Source organism: Alexandromys fortis, unplaced genomic scaffold, assembly GCF_014885135.2.
Source record: "Alexandromys fortis isolate MF-2015 unplaced genomic scaffold, M_Fortis_MF-2015_v1.1 scaffold_371, whole genome shotgun sequence".
NCBI lineage: Eukaryota > Metazoa > Chordata > Mammalia > Rodentia > Cricetidae > Alexandromys > Alexandromys fortis.
The window spans coordinates 547,645-567,245 of NW_026068266.1; the positions used below are offsets into that span (position 1 = coordinate 547,645).

Genomic DNA, 19,601 nt, shown 5'->3' on the forward strand with positions numbered 1-19,601 from the left:
AGGACTCGGCTTAGTTATAATGTTGTAGTATATCCTAACATACTGCTTTCATTTTTACAGATTTGGTTCTGTGTTGATCATACTTCCTTCATTTCCTAGGGTGGAAAGTAGGTGTTCAGAGCTTCATGTATCACATACATTGAATAACATGAAGGCTATTCACATGTACCGAGTATAATAAATACTCCCATGTATGTCAGATGTTATAACCATTGATTTATCCTCAGGAGTACTTCCACTTTTTAAAAGACTCTGATGGGGATGTTCCAGAAGATACGTGCCACTCAGGGCCAACACTGATGGAATGTTCTAGAGGACACTTGATACCATGGCTGACACTGATGGGTGTTCTAGAGGACACGTGACACCATGGCTGACACTGATGGAGTGTTCTAGAGGGTATGTGATACCATGGCTGACACTGATGGAATGTTCTAGAGGACACGTGACTTCATGGCTGACACTGATGGAATGTTCTAGAGGGTATGTGATACCATGGCTGACACTGATAGAATGTTCTAGAGGACACGTGACTTCATGGCTGACACTGATGGAATGTTCTAGAGGACACGTGACACCATGGCTGACACTGATGGAGTGTTCTAGAGGACACGTGACATCATGGCTGACATTGATGGGGTGTTCTAGAGGACACGTGACACCATGGCTGACACTGATGGAGTGTTCTAGAGGACATGTGACACTCATGGCCAGTTGAAGGAGAAAGGCTGCACTAGAAAGACAGAATCCTAAAGGGTGAGTTTCCATTTTATTTTTTCTGTATAATCTCTCCCTTTCCTTGAGTGGCAGGAAAGTCCTTGCAATTAAATGTAAAATATTTTCCACTCAGAATACTTTGTGTTCCTATATCATCATATTAAATAACCCCAACTTCTTTTTTTAAAACTTTGGATTAAAATTTGACTAGTAGAAAAAGTAAAAGTGGTAGTACAAGAGTAATGGAAAAAATTAATCTGTATGCCATACTTTAACTGACCTAGGGCTGTCATTCTATTTATGAAACACAGTTATTAATATCTTACTTCAAGAATATGCTTAAGTTATATTCCAACTCTGCTTGGTAATGCATTTGAGCTGCTCAAAACTCACGAATTGTGTATGGGAGCAGCAAGGAAGAATTAGAGACAAACACTCGAAGTCTATAATATAATTGAGGTCAGAGGAAATCAAAACCTTACATCATTTTCCAGTATATTAAGCATTTACAGTGTGACTTTGAGTGTAGAATATGGGATTGTACTGTGCAAACCTTGTCCTTGCTGGATATGAAAGGCAACTTGTACCATGGCTCCCCATCGTGTGGCACTCATGCATGGTGTAATCCTCTCTCCTTGAGTGTGGGCTGGACTGGTGATTGCTTCCCAAACAGTGACAGTTTCAGTTCAGAGGTTCAAGCAGAGAAAGGTCTGGTGTTCATCTGTCTCACTGTCTTTGGTTCTCTTACTTGCTTTACTTGATGGAAACAAGACGCTGTCTTCTGAGTTGCCTTATAGAGGCTCCGGTGTCAAGGAACTGAGAGATGCCTTTAGTCTACTGGCAACCATGGGAGGAAGTTTAGAAGTGGTCTTTCCCTCAGTAACCTTTATGTGATGCCAGCTATAGCTGACACCTTGGTTTTTACATTGAGGGTGTCCTGAGCTCAAACCCCCAGGAAAAAAGCACCAAGATCCCTGATTCACATTAGGTCTTAGTTGCCAAAAGTTTACTTGGTAAAATTGTAGGTGAAAAGGTGTAAAGCTAGCAAACTTATATATAGAATATTAAATATATGTAAAGCATCTTTAATGGAAATATGCTTATAGATCAATGCTACTTTACAGAGGATGTGGTATTGGGAGGTGATTATACCACATATAACTTGATGGTCCAAATGTTAGGAAGAAGTCTTGATCAGGAGTTCATCATTATACAACACACAGCTGATTTTTACTACCTATTTGTCCTTTGCCTGTAAGTTAAATTTTATAGATAAAATAAAACCTTTTGAAATTTATTCATCACTCAGGTCTTTGAAAAGCAATTCTTTTTTTTTTTTTTAAATTATTTACAGTGTTCTATCTGCATGCTAGAAGAGGGCACCAGATCTCATTACAGATGGTTGTGAGCCACCATGTGGTTTCTGGGAATTGAACTCAAGGACCTTTGGAAGAGCCAGTGTTTTTAACTGCTGAGCCATCTCTTTAGTCCTTAAAAAGCAATTCTAAGAATGAGTATTAAAGAGTATATTACTAAAATAAGGTGATTCTGTGTTCTCTCTTGGATGCAGATCCAAGAGATGTATATTTTTATATATGTGTATTTATGTGGGAGTCAGTGTGGCCAGAGGCCAGGAAATCATAAAGGGACTCACGAGAGAGGGAAAAAAAGACTTTGAGGGAGTAAAGTGAAGAACAGAACACATATTGTGAGAAAGTGGAAGGGTCCTTCTTGAGGATGGAGGGATACAAGGAAAGGAGGGGGGAGGAAAGGAAATACCAGGATTTGGGAGAGTGGGGCAGGAGTCAGGTCAAACTCAGTGTGTATGAGAATGCCACAAGAAAAGCCATTACTCTGTGTGCTAATGTAAAAGGGAAACAACCTGGAATTAGAACACAACAGTAATTGTACAATCTCATGGCCAATATCCCTGCCCTGAATTATTTGATTTAGAAAGGAGACCTGCATGGCACATGGCTTTTATCAAGTCTTTAAAGACTCTAGTAGTGAGAAATAAAGCAGGAAAGAATTTTATAAAACTGTTAACAACAACAACAACAACAACAACAAATAAATGTTAGTGTCAAATACATGTACACAGAGAAAGAGAAGCAATACAGCAAATGGGATAAAATGCTCACATTAGATCAATCGATGGAGATGAATTTTATGTACTTTTTTATTGTTGCAGGTATTCTATAAGTATAAAACTGTCTTCAAATAAAAGTTTCTTCAGCATATATAAGGTAGGCTATATATTAATATAAATAAAAATAAAAAGTATACAAAACTGTGAGTGTGCTGGGCTGTGGTGGCACACGCCTTTAATCCCAGCACTTGGGAGGCAGAGGCGGATCTCTGTGAGTTCGAGGCCAGCCTGGTCTACAAGAGCTAGTTCCAGGACAGGAACCAAAAAGCTATGGAGAAACCCTGTCTCGAAAATTAAAAAAAAAGCCAAGATTTCTCTTCTGTAAAAAATAATTAAACACCATAGGGTCTGTATTTAAAAAAAAAAAAACAACTGTCAGTGTTCTGCTTATAACTGAATTGCCAAGGGTATGAGGAAGCAGATCTGATGTATGGATAGCAGGGAATTTGACAGGTATTAGAAGATTTGAAAAACAGGTGCCTCAGTCTCCTCAGTCCCCTGCTTCTCATAGAATAAATCAAGTGGTTACTAAATTTAGTTCTGTACCCATTATGATACTTTGCATAGGAACCACAAGTGTTTATCAATTAATGATACTTTATGTTAAATTCTGTGGTTATACAATGCTGGCTTACTCAATACATGAAACAGTTTGGTCTTCCTCAGGAAATTTAAGCATTGGCTAGTTACTCTGCTCAACTGTGCAATCAGTCAGTGTAACATGGTAAATGGGAGCATGTGTCCTTAAGTAATTGAGGTTAAACACCTGCAAGGGACAGCGCAGTTCACATGATTTGCTGTTAAGTAGCTGTATTGTCAGCCATTGAAAGTATTCAAATGACCAAGAAATATTGCTGTACCTAACTACCAGCAATATAAAGTTGATGAGGGGGGTAATGCTATAGGACATGAATCAATCAGCTAAGAAATATTTGCACTGGATAGCCACACAAGGTGAGGGTTACAACCCAGAGAGGCTTTTGGGAAAAGCCTAGGCCTCCAACACACACACACACACACATACACACACACACACACATACACACACATACACACTACACACACACACATGCATGCACACACACCACTTTACAAAAACCCAGGAGCAAAACAGCAGCAGCAACAACAATAACAACAAAATCACCCATGGAAATATGGCTGTGGGGATACAGAGACATCTGGACCCTCTGTCACTTTTAAAACTGAGTCTGTGGTAACTTCCTGTGGTGTTTGTCTGAATCTGAGCTTAAGGCCTCATGTTAGCTAGCGCTTTGCTGTCATTCACCTGGTGACTTTTCTCAATGGGAGTCTTATTTTAGAGCTTGTATGTATTGGATTTTCAGCAGTGGGAGGGAAGAGGAAATCAGGCAGTGTGTTGTTGGAAGCAGAGTCTTTGTGTCACCATGGAGTTCATCCTTACCTATGCTCTGAGGGGAGAACATAGCCCTTCTTTGCTCCCCAACTGATGGAGGAAGGTCATTGGTTAATTAATAAATAAACTGCTTGTCCCTCATAGGTTAGAACATAGGTGGGTGGAATAAACAGAACAGAATGCTGGGAGGAAGAGGAAGTGAGCTCAGACTCGATAGCTCTGCTCTCTGGAGCAGACGTGGTGAAGCTCCGACCCAGGATGGACGTAGGCTAGAATCTTCCTAGTAAGTGCACCTTGGGGTGCTACACACATTAATAGAAATGGGCCAAGCAGTGTTTATAAGAATACAGTTTGTGTGTCGTTATTTTGGGGCATAAGCTAGCCAGGCGGCTGGGAGCTGGGTGGCAGGAAGCAGCCCGCAGCTCCCACAACACCCAACTGTCACCACATCTGGAAATCTAGACTATTTTGCTCCTAATGACCTTGTGACAAAGTCCATGTTTGTCGTGACTGAGGATCATGTGAGGGAGGATCAGCGTAAAGATGATCACTGTCAAAAGTATATTGCCACATCTAGGAAATGAGATAGAGAGGCCCATGTGCATAGCATATTTTGTTCTGAGGATTACATTTTTGGAATATCATGCTTATCAAAAGTGCTGTAAGGGAGGCAGGATTTTGTGGAAATGATGTAGAGTTGGAAGCCAGGCAGATGCAGATGAAGTCCTGGAATTGCCAGTTACTAATTATCCCGTCTTTGGCAAATCACCAAATGGCCAGGGGTCACAGTATTCTGATTTGTAGAAGAGAAATAAATATATACACCACGTTGTGTTGTAAAATTCAAAACTTATCTTTAGCAGAGTATATAGTGTACATCAGGCATGTAGTGAATGTTAGCTACAATGCATAGAATAACTAAAGTCAGGGAATTGCTGACCATGCCCAGTTCAGAACGGTAATCAGCAGCTAATGTTTGTTGTGGGTACCAGGTTCTGGCATGCTTGCAATTCCATTTTCTCATTTGATATAGCAGGATACAAAGGTTAAAGTCATTGAAAGGCATGGCAGAAGCAAAATAAAAAGGGACAGAGTTGGGGCTTAAAAGCATGTTATTTGATCCCAGATTCTATATTTTGCCACAACAAAACAAACCTCTCAGAACTACCTTTTCCTTTGAACTTCTAGGAACCATTGTTTTCGTCACTCATTTGGCATTTATTACCTGCTGTTTTGTTCAGTTATTTTTATTGATTTATTATTTATTTATTTTATGACTTCCTCCCAGTGAGTTTGGAATGGGCATCATGCTTGATGACTCTGTGGCTACCACAATTTTCCAGTAGTACCTCCTTTGAGAAAACACCATATATGAAGAATTGGTATATCGGTGGGCTTTGGTTCTATACAACAGAAATAGATGGTTCTGCTGTCTATAACCAAAAAGATAACCTAAAGGAAGTCATATATGCTTTCACAGAAAGCAAAAGGACTGAAGGGGAAACAAGCTCATCCAGGAATGTTCTAGGGACAGAAACTACAGGACACTCTGTAGTAGGGAGGCCACTAGTTAGTTCCCGGCTGCTCAGCCCCAAAATAACTACACAGAAACTGTATTAATTAAATCACTGCTTGACCCATTAGCTCTAGCTTTTTATTGGCTGACTCTTACATCTTAATTTAACCTATCTTCATTAATCTGTGTATTGCCATGAGGCTGTGGCTTACCCGGTAAAGTTCTGTTTGGTTATGTCAGGGCTTCATGGCTTCTCTCTCTGCCTAGCTCTGTTCTACCCTACCAGGCCAAGCCAGTTTCTTTATTAACCAATTGTATTCACAGCATACAAAGGGGAATACCACATCACCTTCCCTTTTCTGTTTAAATAAAAGGAAGGCTTTATCTTTAACATGGTAAAATTACATATAACAAAACAGGTATTAAGTAAAAATTAGTTACAACATTTATATCTGCTTTATTTTTTATCATAACTAAGGAAAAATATAACTATAGGTATCTATTAAACTCCATCAAAGACTCCAGAAGGATATAATATTACCTAAGTAAACAGAAAGTGCATTGTAAACAACTTCCAAAACTCTAGAATTGATAGAGACATCTCGCTGCCTGGACAGTCACCCAAAGTTCTTCTGTAACCTTGTGGGCATATAATCTTCAGCCTACAGGCCCATAGTATCCAGCATATTTTTTCTTGAAGCAGGAAATTTTAAAGACAGTTTTACCTATATTGGCAGTTTGTCAGTCACATTTTTCTGTGTGCTGCAGAATGTCTAGTAGACTCTTTTATGAAGCAGGAATCCTGAATGATGGTAGGATGGTCTTACCTTTAGGCATGTTCAGCAGTCATTTTCCTATGGGTCATGCATGTCCAGTTCACACAACATACCATCAAGCAGTCCATGTAAGAGCAGTTTCTTGCCCCAAATGACTAGCAATCTCCATAAGGAGCTTCTTTGATGTCCATCTTCCTCTTTAAGTAATTGGTGCTACCAGAAGCAGATGTGTCTCATTGTCACAAAAAGTTCTAAGTTATTAAAACATTTAAATGCCATTTCTGGAGGTCTCTGAAAGATTTGAAGAATGCCTATCCATCTGAAATACATCTCTGTATATCTAGAAAAATCTAACTAACAAGCTTGACTATTATAGACGATTATCTATTAACTTTTATTTATTAATTATACATTACATTTTAAATGAGCTGCACAAACACAATACCTTAATCAAGAGCAGAAATACACATATAACAAAATTGACCTTAGATTTATATCAATAAACCAAGATCCATACCAATGCAATCTCTATAGCATATCCCCCTTTAAATGTAAACAAACATTTATAAACAATCATCTAGGGGATTTGGACATAGTTCTCTCCAAACTGCTTCCTGCTTTTTGTTGGGTGAAGTAATTTTTGGGGGTTCTCACAGAGACCTTTTGGTGGTCTTGGCCCATCAAACCACATTAGTCTGGAAGAATTCCACAGGCTCACATACTCTGTGGAAACAAAAGAAGAATGTCTTTCCCAAAGTAACATATTCCTAGACCCAAATTTTGATATCAAGATACCTTTAGAGTATATATGCTGGTTTATTTTAACAATCTGTGCAATGAAATGTCTCTCTGTATTTAGCTCCTTCACAGTCAAAAAATTTAAAGAAAACACAATAATGTACATAATCCAGACTGCCTGTGTATTTTCCATTTTTACCTGGCTTATATTTTTTACTCTATTACTTTTTAATATTTATTTTATTATCTTTACTCCTTTTATCTATGACTGTACTCTGTCTCTTTAAAGACTTTGTTTTTTTTTTTAAACCATTTATTTCTTTTTATAACTCTCTATACTCTTTTTCTTCTCTCTCCCAGGCCTATATACATTTTTAAAACACCCTGTGTTGTGTTTATAGGTTTTTTATGTCTGAATCTGTCCTTAATGTGAATATGTAATTCTTTTCTGTTCGGGAGCATTTCTTAAAATGCTAAGTGCTTCTTAAGAACCGAAGCTTCAGCATTACTAGGGGAAATATGAAGCTGTCTGCTTGCTCCACTTAGTCAAGCATGGCAGAAGTCTGTTTACCAAGACTTGTCTTTTGGCAAATGGTGGCTTTCTGGTGCATGCTGCCAGCATGAACTCTGGCTCTTTCAGGAGGCTGAGCATTTAAATGGAGCTTGTGGGCAGTGTGCTGCAAGTTACGTGGTGGCAGCATGGGCCAGCTGGTTATCAGAATTGAGGTGGGGAGGACAGCTTCCATCTGGCAGTCTCATCTCTGGTGAAGTCTAGATGACCTTTCTCAACCATAGCTCTTCTGAAAGGAGGCAGGGCACTTCTCCAGTAACTCATCAGAAAGCCTGTGATTGCTCAATGTGGGGCTTATGTTTGATCCATGAACCAGACTTGTGTTGCAGCTGATGTAAGGTTCTATAATTGGCATAACTGGAAGTCATGCACTCCCATAAAAGACTGTACATAATTGGTGGAATTACAATCTGATTGGAAGCATGCCATGGCCTTTTCCAGCTAGACAGTCCTGAGTAATGTGGAAGCTTTGATACACCAAGACTAGGAGATGAAATACCAGTTACTGGGTGCTGGGCCATTGGCACACAAAGCCCAGAGCAATAAGCGTCCTGTCTCCACATGTAGAACTTTGAGCCTCTGGGTTTTAAAGCCTGGAATCACAAGCACCTGTCACTCAAGATCTTAGGGCTCTTGGCACAGTGAGAGTTGCTTCATGACTATCTATCATGTCCATCCAAACAGAAGGACTCTTCACCCAGCTGTTGGTGATAGTGTGCTAGATAGTTTCCATTGGTCACCTTGTATTATCTCTCAAAGGGGTCTCTGTTTTCCTGAAGTGCTGGGGATGAGCTCACGGGCTGCACATTCTAGGCAAGCATGCCTCCACCAAGCAGTAGGCTCTACTAATAATTTTATTTCACAAATAAAAGACAGGCATGACATAAAATTAAAGAATGTGTTTTAGGCTGCTCAGAAGTTAAAAAGTTCATTCTTCTGAAACCCTAGAAAAAAATCTTAGCCCCACCTTACATCATTGTATATCTCAGAATCAGGGGCTTTCATTTTATAATTTCATTGCAAATTGAGAAAATGTGACAGGATGCACTTCTCATCTTGATCCACTCACTAGAAGCATTTGAGAGCCAAATAGGAAACGTCTGTAATGCAAACAAATGGTTCTCAATAGTATATGACAGTCTATTTCCACAGGGAAATAAAGGGTTATCCTGTCATAGATTTAAACATAAATAATAAAGCTCATGAGAAACTGTAAGTGCTACATAGTCATGATTCTAAAAAAGGAAAAGTAACTCCTCTTGATATTTTAGGATCGCTTCAAAGAAGGGCTGGAGAGATGGCTGAAGCTCTTGCTGAAGGTGGCCCTCAACTACTTGGTAACCCCAGCTCTAGAGGGGTCTGATGTCTCTGCTGGCACAAACGTGCCCATATCCACACACAGCACACTCATACACACACAATTAAGAAATAAAGTGAATCTTTGCTCTTAAAGACTGCCTTAGGGAAACCACAGAACTGCTTTCTAGGTTTTCACAGTTAGGCAACAGTCTTGTCATAATTGAGGTTCCATGGTTTCAGTTATCTATAATCTAAAAACATTAAGTGGGAAACTCCAGAAACAGATAATTCATGAATTTTAAATTGCTGGCCACTCCAGTTGGTGTGATGAGACCTCATCCCTTTCTTTATCATCATTCCTTTCCCAGTGTATCTATGCTGTATACATCATGGCCCATTGGTCCCCAGGCCATCTGTGTTTTATCATCCTTCCTTTCCCAGTGTATCTATTCTGTATACATCATGGCCCATTGGTCCCCAGGCCGTCTGTGTTTTAGGGTGTCTTTTGTAGTTCCATGGTGCATGTAATTCTGCAATCATGGTTTTATGTAGTGATGCTGAGCATGTTTATCAGAGATAAGAAGGGATTACTGTAATTCATAACAATACAGCAAGATTGTGTCCAACCATGGTGTGTAGGCAAAATAACTGCATTTTTATAAATGTATTTTGTCATTAAATTTTTAGGAAGCATGCATAGGAAACCAGTATATGGTAACTCTTTTGAACTTGTCCATATTGAGTTTCATGATCTAAGTTGATGAGGATGATTTATTATTAAAGGGTATTTCAATTCAGATAATTATCAATTTAATTCTCTGCTAGAAGGGATCTTTGCTTCTGAGACACTAGACTTACATAACTCATCTGAGAGTTAATTTTACTAGGGATTTAAATGACAAAAAATACTCATGTCATATTTCTAATGCAAAGAAAGCAAGTAGCTACTGCTTGATGGGGAGCCTCACAAGGGGGGGGTTCCCACATAGTGGGCTTGTTCAAAGCAGCACTTCCACAAACACAAGGTTAATGCATTGCTTTGTAACACTATAACAGCTGTTTAAGTCCGTTTTAGCTTCACTGAAGTCATTTGAGAACACCCACATATATACAGCCAATCATTGACCATTATGTTAGATAGTCCATAACTGTGTTTGGTCAGAAGCTATTCTGGGTGTTCAGGAGGGTAACTTTTTTAATGCAACTATCATTAAGGGATAACTTGAGTAAAGCCAATTGATATTTTGAATAGGAGTTGGACTCCTTTGTTCTTCCTGCCTGGGTTCTAAACTGGGATATTGATCTTTTACTACCACTAAACTGAACCCTACACAGACTTCTTCAGCTTTTTCACTGGCTTGCCATGAGAGAATTTCATCATTAGTTCACTTGGTTCTCGGGCCTTTAAGGGATTCTGGTAGAAAATACATACCGGCTCTCAAGATCTGCAACTTCCCATTTGGAAACTTGTCTGCCTGATTTTTAGTAATTATCATGGGGACTTCTCAGACCCCTTAATTGCATAAGCCAATTATTTAATTTATTTATTTTTATTTCACTGATTTATTTTATTTTTTAAAAATTACCGCCTCCTCCCCGTTTCCCATTTCCCCCCCCCCCCCCCCCCATCCCCCCCCCCCCCCCCCCCCCCCCTCCCCCCCCTCCTCCCCCCCTCCCCCCACTCCATTATCACTATTATCTAGCTCTCCATCATCACTATTATCTATCTATCTATCTATCTATCTATCTATCTATCTATCTATCTATCATGTATCTATCTTCTATCTGTGCATTTAGACTCTTCAAGATCATTCTGGCTAATTAACTAAAATCCTACTTAAGGAAAACTTATACAACCACACACACAAACATATAATGTGTGTGCATGCCTATGTATAAACCATCAGTATAAAAAAGTACTTTCTTGTTCAGTAGATTGGAAAACTTGAGAACTTGAAATACACAGACCTACATGTGCATCTAGGGGCATCTGATTCCAGAGTAGCTCTCTGATGAAGAACGGTATTCCTTCTGGTTTGAACTATGAGCGTTTTACATACTAGTAGATGATGGGTGAAATGCTCACGAGGAAGAGCACATGGAAATATGGTTCCTACTGAAATGTTAATTTTGGGTTCAACATTTACTCTTTCATTCTTTAAGATACATCTTGGGCCTTTAATATAACATAGAAGGCTTAAAATTAATAAATCTATTAATTTATTCCCAGTAGATGAAAGTTCAGGAATAAGGCTGATGCCTGTCTGGTAGTGTAATGACTTCTCATAAAACCCTCAAAATAAAAGTGACAAAACAGCACCTGCCGTCCATTTGTTTGTCAAATTCCCCACATCACTGCAGGGACAGTTTTTCTTTGTTATTTCTGGAAATGTTGAAGTAAATGTTTCTCTCTTTGACCTCTGCAAATCATGATGTGTCTGGAAAGCTGAAAGGATTCTCTTAAAGGACTTTTTTTTTTTTTAATTAGGATGCTTTATTGATTTTACCAAAAAGTAAAATCCACAAAATCCTCAATTTTAGGATTTGAAGGGCTTAGGTAAGTTTAGATACAGTACCTTGATAAATAATTTTCTTTTTTCTTTTTTTTAAAATTTATTTATTAATTAAAAATTTCTACCTCCTCCCCACCTCCCATTTTCCTCCCCCTCCCTCTCCCTCTGTATCTGATCTTTTTTTTTTCCTTTAAATAGATACAATCAGGGAGTACAATCCGCCACTTCCGGATTTCTACCATTCCATTTGAAGAGTGATCTGTGCAGGCATTAGTAACCAACAGAGGATAGGATTTCTCTGGCTCACTAACTGTGTACAGTTTCTCAGAAATCACAGTGTACAGGTGTGAGGTTAAGGGTGCAGCAGTTATTTAAAAAGTTTTTTTTTCCATTTTGTTTACACTTAGAAGATTTTTATATAATGCTTATATATTTTTCTTCTTTTTCTCAGTTTTATGTAAGTCCAGTCAATATTGGCATAATACAAATAATTAAAATACTTTATCAAACATATCATATAAAATCCACCCTTTATATGAACACACTTTGATGGAATCGGTTATTATTGATAAACATTATACTTATTAGCAGCAGCCATTTCTCTTGCTCTACAGCAATCAAGCTGTTTTCTCTTTGTGTGGCCTGGAATCATAAAACATGTGCTTTTAAAAATTGTATGGCCTCTTTCTATATGTATTTGTGTATGTGTTTGTGTATGTTCGCATGTGTCTGTGCAAAGCCAGAAGAGGCAAGAGGCCATTGGATTCCCTCCTCTGTTACTCTTCCCTGTCCCTTTGAGGGAGCATCTCTCAGTGAGCCTGAACCTCCTAGTTTTTGGTTTGCTGACTATCAGAAAGCCTTCATGTCTGTCTACTGCTTCAGTACGGGCGTCAGAGGTGAATGGTGGATTGTGCCTGTCTCCATGGTGCAGAGCGACCTTAACCTCTGAATCATCTCCCAGATCTTCCTTTCTTTGACTTAGCATAATGTCTCAGGGTTCATCCATGTTATATGAATCAGCACGCCATTCTTCATTGTGGCTTAATATTTCATGTTATAACAGTCATTTAAACATTAATTTTACTGATTGCCTGATAGTGGGAAGGCATACATGCCATAAATAATTCTTTTTTTCTTAAATAGCTGAGGATATAAGATGATTTTGTTTATTTTGTTTTTTTTAATTAATGAATTAATTTTTGTGGGTTTAAGTTTCATATGGCATTTTCAGACGATGTTTGTTTCTGTTGTTTCTTTCCCTCATTTGTCTCTCTACCCATTCCAGCGTCATCCCTATCCACTCTCAAATCACATGTGGCCCTTGGGTCTTCTTTACTCACAGTTAATAAATTGCTTACATTTTCCAATGATAGATATTGCCAGAAAGAACTAGTTATAAAGATATTTTGTCTCAGATTCAGAGTTGTTTTCTTATAATATATTTCCCAAAGTGGAAATACTGGTGTAATATGAAAACTTAATACCAAATTCCCTCTAAATCCATTCTGCAAACACGTTCCAACTGATAAAATACACATACACCTGGAACTCCATAATTGTAAGCATAATTGGCTATTATAATTTTGTAGATAAAAATTTCTTTTATGACGGGACTGAGTATTTTTAAAATTAAAGTTTTTGTTTAAATTTTTCATAGGGAATGCTTGTAGGTTTGGTTTTTGTAACTTGCACAAGATGCCTATTTCAGTTGAATTAATTACATATATTTTGTTACCTCAGATTATTCCATAATTATGGAATCTTATTTTAAATATAGGAACATGCTTCTTTCCATATTCCTCCTTTTGAAAATTTGCATGATGTATTAACTTGAATAAGAAATGAGGGGAAAGATAATCTAACTTTAGGTCCTTTTTACTCTTAAATAACCAAACTCTTAATGCAATGCATATATTAGGAATCTATCTATCTATCTATCTATCTATCTATCTATCTATCTATCATCTATCTATCTATCTATCTATCTATCTATCTATCTATCTATCTGATCATCTATCTATCTATCTATCTATCTATCTATCTATCTATCTATCTATCATCTATCTATCTGATCATCTGTCTTATATCACCCATCATCCATCTATCCATCTATCTATCTGTCTATCTATCTATCTATCTATCTATCTATCATCTAATCATCATCTGTCTTCTATTATCCATCCATCCATCCATCCATCCACCCACCCACTTACCTACCTACCTACCTACCTACCTACCTACCTACCTACCTTCCTATGTATCTATCTATCTATCTATCTATCTATCTATCTATCTATCTATCTATCTGGATCTACTCATCTACCTATTCTTGAATCTATCTATCTATCTATCTATCTATCTATCTATCTATCTATCTATCTAATCATCATCTGTCTTCTATTATCCATCCATCCATCCATCCATCCATCCATCCATCCATCCACCCACTTACCTACCTACCTACCTACCTACCTACCTACCTACCTACCTACCTACCTTCCTATGTATCTACCTACCTATCTATCTATCTGGATCTACTCATCTACCTATTCTTGAATGTGTGTGTGTGTGAGTAAAATGAGAAGAATGTTGTGTGGTATTCTGTATGGAAAAGGCTTCAGAAGCAGAGATGGACAGAATAAACATGGCATCCGCAAGCAAGAGAGAAGTGAGAATAACAATTGTGGGGGAAGCTAGATTGGGTAAGAAGAAAAGCTTCATTCTACATGTAACTGGGCATTTCTAAAATAAGGAGATCACAGCATGGTAGGAATGGCATGCTAAGAATATCAGTGATTCAGAAAGCAGGGGTATGCATTAGGAAACTTGGATAATTATATTAATATAAAAGTAGCCCTTGTTAATGAATAATAATGAAAATATTTTAAATAGTTGTTCTTTGCAAGGAACCTCTGAATGTGGTTGACAGTTGTATGGCTGGGGCAGACTGGGGGGCTGCTGGCCGTGCCACCGGAATTTATCCCTACTGCATGTACTGGCTTTTTGGGAATTCTCTTTAGATGATACTTTGCTCAGCCTAGAAATAGTAGGGAGGGCCTTGGACCTTCCCCGCAATGTGCCTTACCATCTCTGAGGATTAGATTGGGGTGGGAGAGTGTGTGGAGGGAATGGGAGGAGGCAAGGGAGAGGGAACGTGGATTGGTATGTACAATGGAAAAAGTTTGTTTTCTTTTTCTAAATAAAAATTAAAGGTGATGTTCTAAAGTAAGTAACTAAATTTTTATTTAATAAAATTGGTTTTTATTTAGATATTTGAAAGTGCTATACACTGGTTTCCCATTCCTAGGGAAGGATTTCCCTGTTTGTCCTTCCTTATTTCTGCCAAAATTCAGTGTCATTTCCTCTGCAGTACCAGTTCTTTAGCCTGGTTCCATATTGGAATCACTTGAGAAATCACACACACACACACACACACACACACACACACACACACACACACACACCTGCCTGGTTTCATTCCAGGAACTTTGAATTGGTTTAGAGTGTACACTCAGTACTAGAATTTTAATTCTAACAGCACAAATGTAATTTTCTGACTACTTTCCAGTTTCCACAGGTCAGGGAGGAGGGGCATTTTCCAGTGGGGATTGAGTTCTAAAAATAATCAAGATGAATTTGGTATTAGGAAAAGCATTTGAGATAAATAATCCTTGCCTTTGGTTAATTCCACTTGCTCAAATGTATGCAATGAGAGGAAGGAGTCTACTATTCCAAGGCAGCCCAGATCTCCAAAGAATTTAAGAGACAGGAAGAGAGGTCTTTGGAGTCTAGGATGCTTGGTGGTACTTCAAGATAATGAAATGGGCCAATGAGTGCCCAGGGAAAGGCTTTGAGGGTGAAAAACTGGGTGGGGTTGGTAGTTCATCTTGCGTCTCTTCTTCTGGATTCTCAATTTCTAGCCATGGCAGCTCCTCAGTTTTCTCCAGATACTACAGTTCTCTGTCATTCCCTCCTCTTTTACTTGCTGAAAACAAATGAATCACAAAATACATAGACTACTTAGTCCAAATATACAGAACATTGCTGGTTTCTGTTCCATTTTCTGTACTGCTTCCAATATTTGTCAGGCTACCAGACTGACCGTTGCAGCACCCCAACCCCTGTTTACTGCCAGCCATCAGGTGGGTAAAGGACTTTGGTGCCCAGGGAAAACAATTATAAGTGGCCACTGGCCTTATTAGAGGGGGTTAATGAAGCACGAATAATAAAGGAGACGGAAATTGGGGTTCAGCCTGAAGACCAGAAAAACAAAGCAGTCAGCCACTGGCTCTTACCTCCATCTCAGTCTTAAATGGTGATCCTGCCTCCAGGAATCTCAGAATGAAACTGTGTTTGCGAGCTGTCTCCTCCTGTCTTGTACTTCTCTCTAGGACTGGGATTAAAAGTGTGCCCTACTGAGATTAAAGGCATGCACCAGCTGGTTTCTATGGCAACTGGTATGGCTACTGGGATTAAAGGTGTGTGTTAACACTGCCTGGTCTGTAAGGCTGACCAGTCGGGCTGTTTTACTCCTTGATCATCAGGAAAGTTCTATTTATTGAAATACAAATGAAATATCACAACAGGTTAAATTAATTGCCAAAATGATTATTGCCATTTTATAGCAAAATGGTTAGTATAATATTAAAAATGTATCAGTCTCATTGGAAGCTTAGACCACCACCACCACCAAAAATCTCAAACCAACTTTCAAAACACACACTACTTTATAGAGGAACATTAAAACACAGCAGGTACTAAATAACATTTAGAGGAGATATTTGCTTATTCAAGTACAAACATAAGCTGTTCAAATGGAATCAAATGATAGACACCACATTCTAGCAGTAAATATGAAGCTGCCATACTGAAGTTGCATGTTTACTCTCTCCACTAAGGTTACCGATGAGTTAGGAGGTTGGATGTTGGGTTGGTTCCCAGTAGGAGAGCTGTTCTTGTCCTGATGGAGAGGGCAGGGTAAGTCTTTTATCCTCTCCCCAAGACTGAGGGGTGTTCCTGGTTCCTGGTGAGCTTCTCTCTCTCTCTCTCTCTCTCTCTCTCTCTCTCTCTCTCTCTCTCTCTCTCTCTCTGTGCTTGTGCATGAGTGTTTCTTTCTTCCAGCTGTGGGATTATATTTATCCCACTCAAGAAGCAGAAAAGAGAGAGGAAGAACAGAGAATGGTAACTCGAGCTATATGCTAGATGCTCCAGGATCAAAGGAGAAAGTAACCAATCAGAAGAACTTTTATTACCACCAAAGGAAGAAAGATAAATGAGCCAATGAGGTAGGTCTACAGAAGAATCCAGTAGTGGTAAGTGGTATCAGTCAAGACAGATTTTTTGTCTCTTTTTTTCCCATCAAACCAGATGCCTCTATGGCCATAAACTTGATTAGACTCTTCCTGAAGGGGTGGGGATAGATCATCCCATTTTCCTAGATGGTCCCAACTCAGGGAGAGTTTATGCTTGATTGAGCATAGTTAACCAAATGCTAACAGTGTGTTGACTAGGAGTAACTGGAATGCTTTATTGGCAAAAAAATGTCCGTTTGAGTTTTATTCCTTACCTCAAGTTTTCCAAGGTCAGGATAAAATCTAGTTTTGCAAAAGGTGGTGGGGAAAATGGACTTGAGTTTGAATAGGTGCCATTCTACTTGGTCGATGCAGGTTTCCATCAGGAGGGTTATTGATGTGTTGGAATATGAATCTCCCCAAAGCAGTGACTCCCTACTGGAAACTCACAGCAAGGAAGTTCAGTGACATTTGAAGTCTCCTCCCTGCCCACTCTCCAGAGAAAAGTCAGGATACCCTCTGCGTATTTGTCTCCAGGGAGGTTCAGCAAATGCTCTGGATTCAAGAACAAACTTATTCCGTGGTCAAAGAGCCTGGCTTCAAGTAATGCTGTTTTTCTTCTCTATTTGTTAACATACAAATCATAATGCTGCTTTAAAAAAGATTTCTTGTTTGCATTTTGAGGCGACAGTGAGCAAATTCAGGAAATTATCAGACACAAGGAAATTTTCGTCATCTAATGAATGACATCTCATCTCTATTGTGTTATTATGACTTCAGTTTTGGGTCTTATAAGTGAGATGAGCGAACACTTACTTGTCCCATGACAGAACAGCAGCAAAGATGTTTGTCTTCATCTCTTTTGTTTTGTAACACCTACTGCTAAGTCAGTACAGTCTAGAGGTATGGACAGCTAGAACAGCAAGGATATTTGAAACATGGAAGAGTTGAAAGCAAATTTTGAGGGCTGAACTATATTATTGTTACACTACTATTACAACGCCAAAATCTTTGTAAGTGTACACTGTGGGTTCCACTGTATTATTGTTACACTGCTATTATCAATGCCACCATCTTTATAGGTATGAACTGTGGGTTCCAGCTCCCACTCACTGTTCAGTTTCGTCCCTCGAGAACTTCTGTCCCATTGGTTCACTTCCCACAGTACTTTGCTCTTTGCAAAGCTCAGATTTCATTTTCAGTACCATTATCTTTTCAAACTGTCTTCTGTAGCCAAACACACAGGACTGTGAAGATTAAGAATTCTGTAGCTTGAGTTTGTTCAGAATTTTATTACTATAATATCTTATGTGGCAAGTGGCATCTCCATTAAAAATATCAATTAACTCAGACACAGAAAGGCTGAATATAATTTTTTTGATTAAGCCTGAGCCTGTCTCGACCTAAATCTTAATATTGAAATTTGTAATTACCATTCTAATTTAATCATTGTGAATGGACTATAAATCATGCATGTTAAAATTGGTGCCACTAATGCCATTTCTCTTTTGCTTTGTAAGCTCATTTATTAATGATTTCTTCAGAGATTTAACCTACTTTGGGGAACTTTATGTCTCATTTTCTTTCATGAAACATGTCAGTAAAATTCCTATAAAAATATTTTAAACAGTTTTTAAATTTTTGTTATAAACAGAGTGTTAGCTAGTAACATAATAAATTATGATCAGTTTATATTTGAGTCTTCACCCCCTTCTCCTTCATTACGGTTTCTATAGACATTCTTCTTCATGTTTATGTGGATATGTGTTTATGTGTGGGCATGCATATGTGTGTACATGAATATGTGTATGTATATAAAGGCTGAAGTCTTGCTCAATTGCCCTCCCATGTTGCTCGTTTGAACCTGGAGCTCATGGACGAGATGAGTTTGGCTGCCCTGCCACCCCAGGGATCCTGTGTCTCCGTTTTCTTGGTGTAGGAATTACAGGCTGGGCTGCCACAACCACCCTGTGTTTATGTGGGTTTTGAGGATCTGATCTTGGGCCCTCATATTTGTGTGGCAACTGCTTTAACCTCTGAGCAATCTCTCCAGTCAGGTTTATATTTTTATTTACCATTTTATAGCCAAGTATGGATATGGTGTATTTGCCTCAACTTTTAGGAATGCATGATATTCAGTAAGGAGTTTTATATATTTTTAAAAACTTACCTCTGTAATATGGTTTCATACAAATATGACAATTCATAGATCCTAAAACAGCAATGTATTTTCTTCTCTTTACTTCCTGGGCTTAGATTTCTCTCTCGTCTCTCTCCTACATCCCTTACATCAGTTTTTCCACCCATCTCATGGAGAACAGGTAACAATGGTACAAGTTAGCCCAGCCAATCCTATAAAGATGGCCAATGAATCAATTTATAGTTTATTTGTACTCACATAACACCGTATTCTTCAAATATATAGCATTTCTAAATAAGGGCATCTTTGCCCCTCTATGTTCCTCTCCACAAATATTATTTCATATTAACTTACTGCTTCTTGCTGTTTGACTCAATAATACCTCCTTTAATCATGTGAATTATGTGACGTATGGCCTTGTTATTTATAATGCTTATATAAAAGCCTGTCGGGTGATGCTGCTCGGCCATTTATTAACAACAGGCATTTTGTTTCCATGCCTAAGCTCTTTTGATTAAT

The 19,601-nt window shown here is 38.5% G+C and overlaps 1 long non-coding RNA gene across 1 annotated transcript; it reads left to right on the top strand.

The window, feature by feature from the left end:
- Positions 1 to 4,441: 4,441 nt before the first annotated feature.
- Positions 4,442 to 18,471, top strand: LOC126494505 (uncharacterized). The gene is made up of 3 exons (XR_007590015.1): positions 4,442 to 4,521; positions 16,773 to 16,936; positions 17,318 to 18,471. It is a non-coding gene; the product is annotated as an uncharacterized lncRNA (long non-coding RNA).
- The last annotated feature ends 1,130 nt before the right edge of the window (positions 18,472 to 19,601 follow it).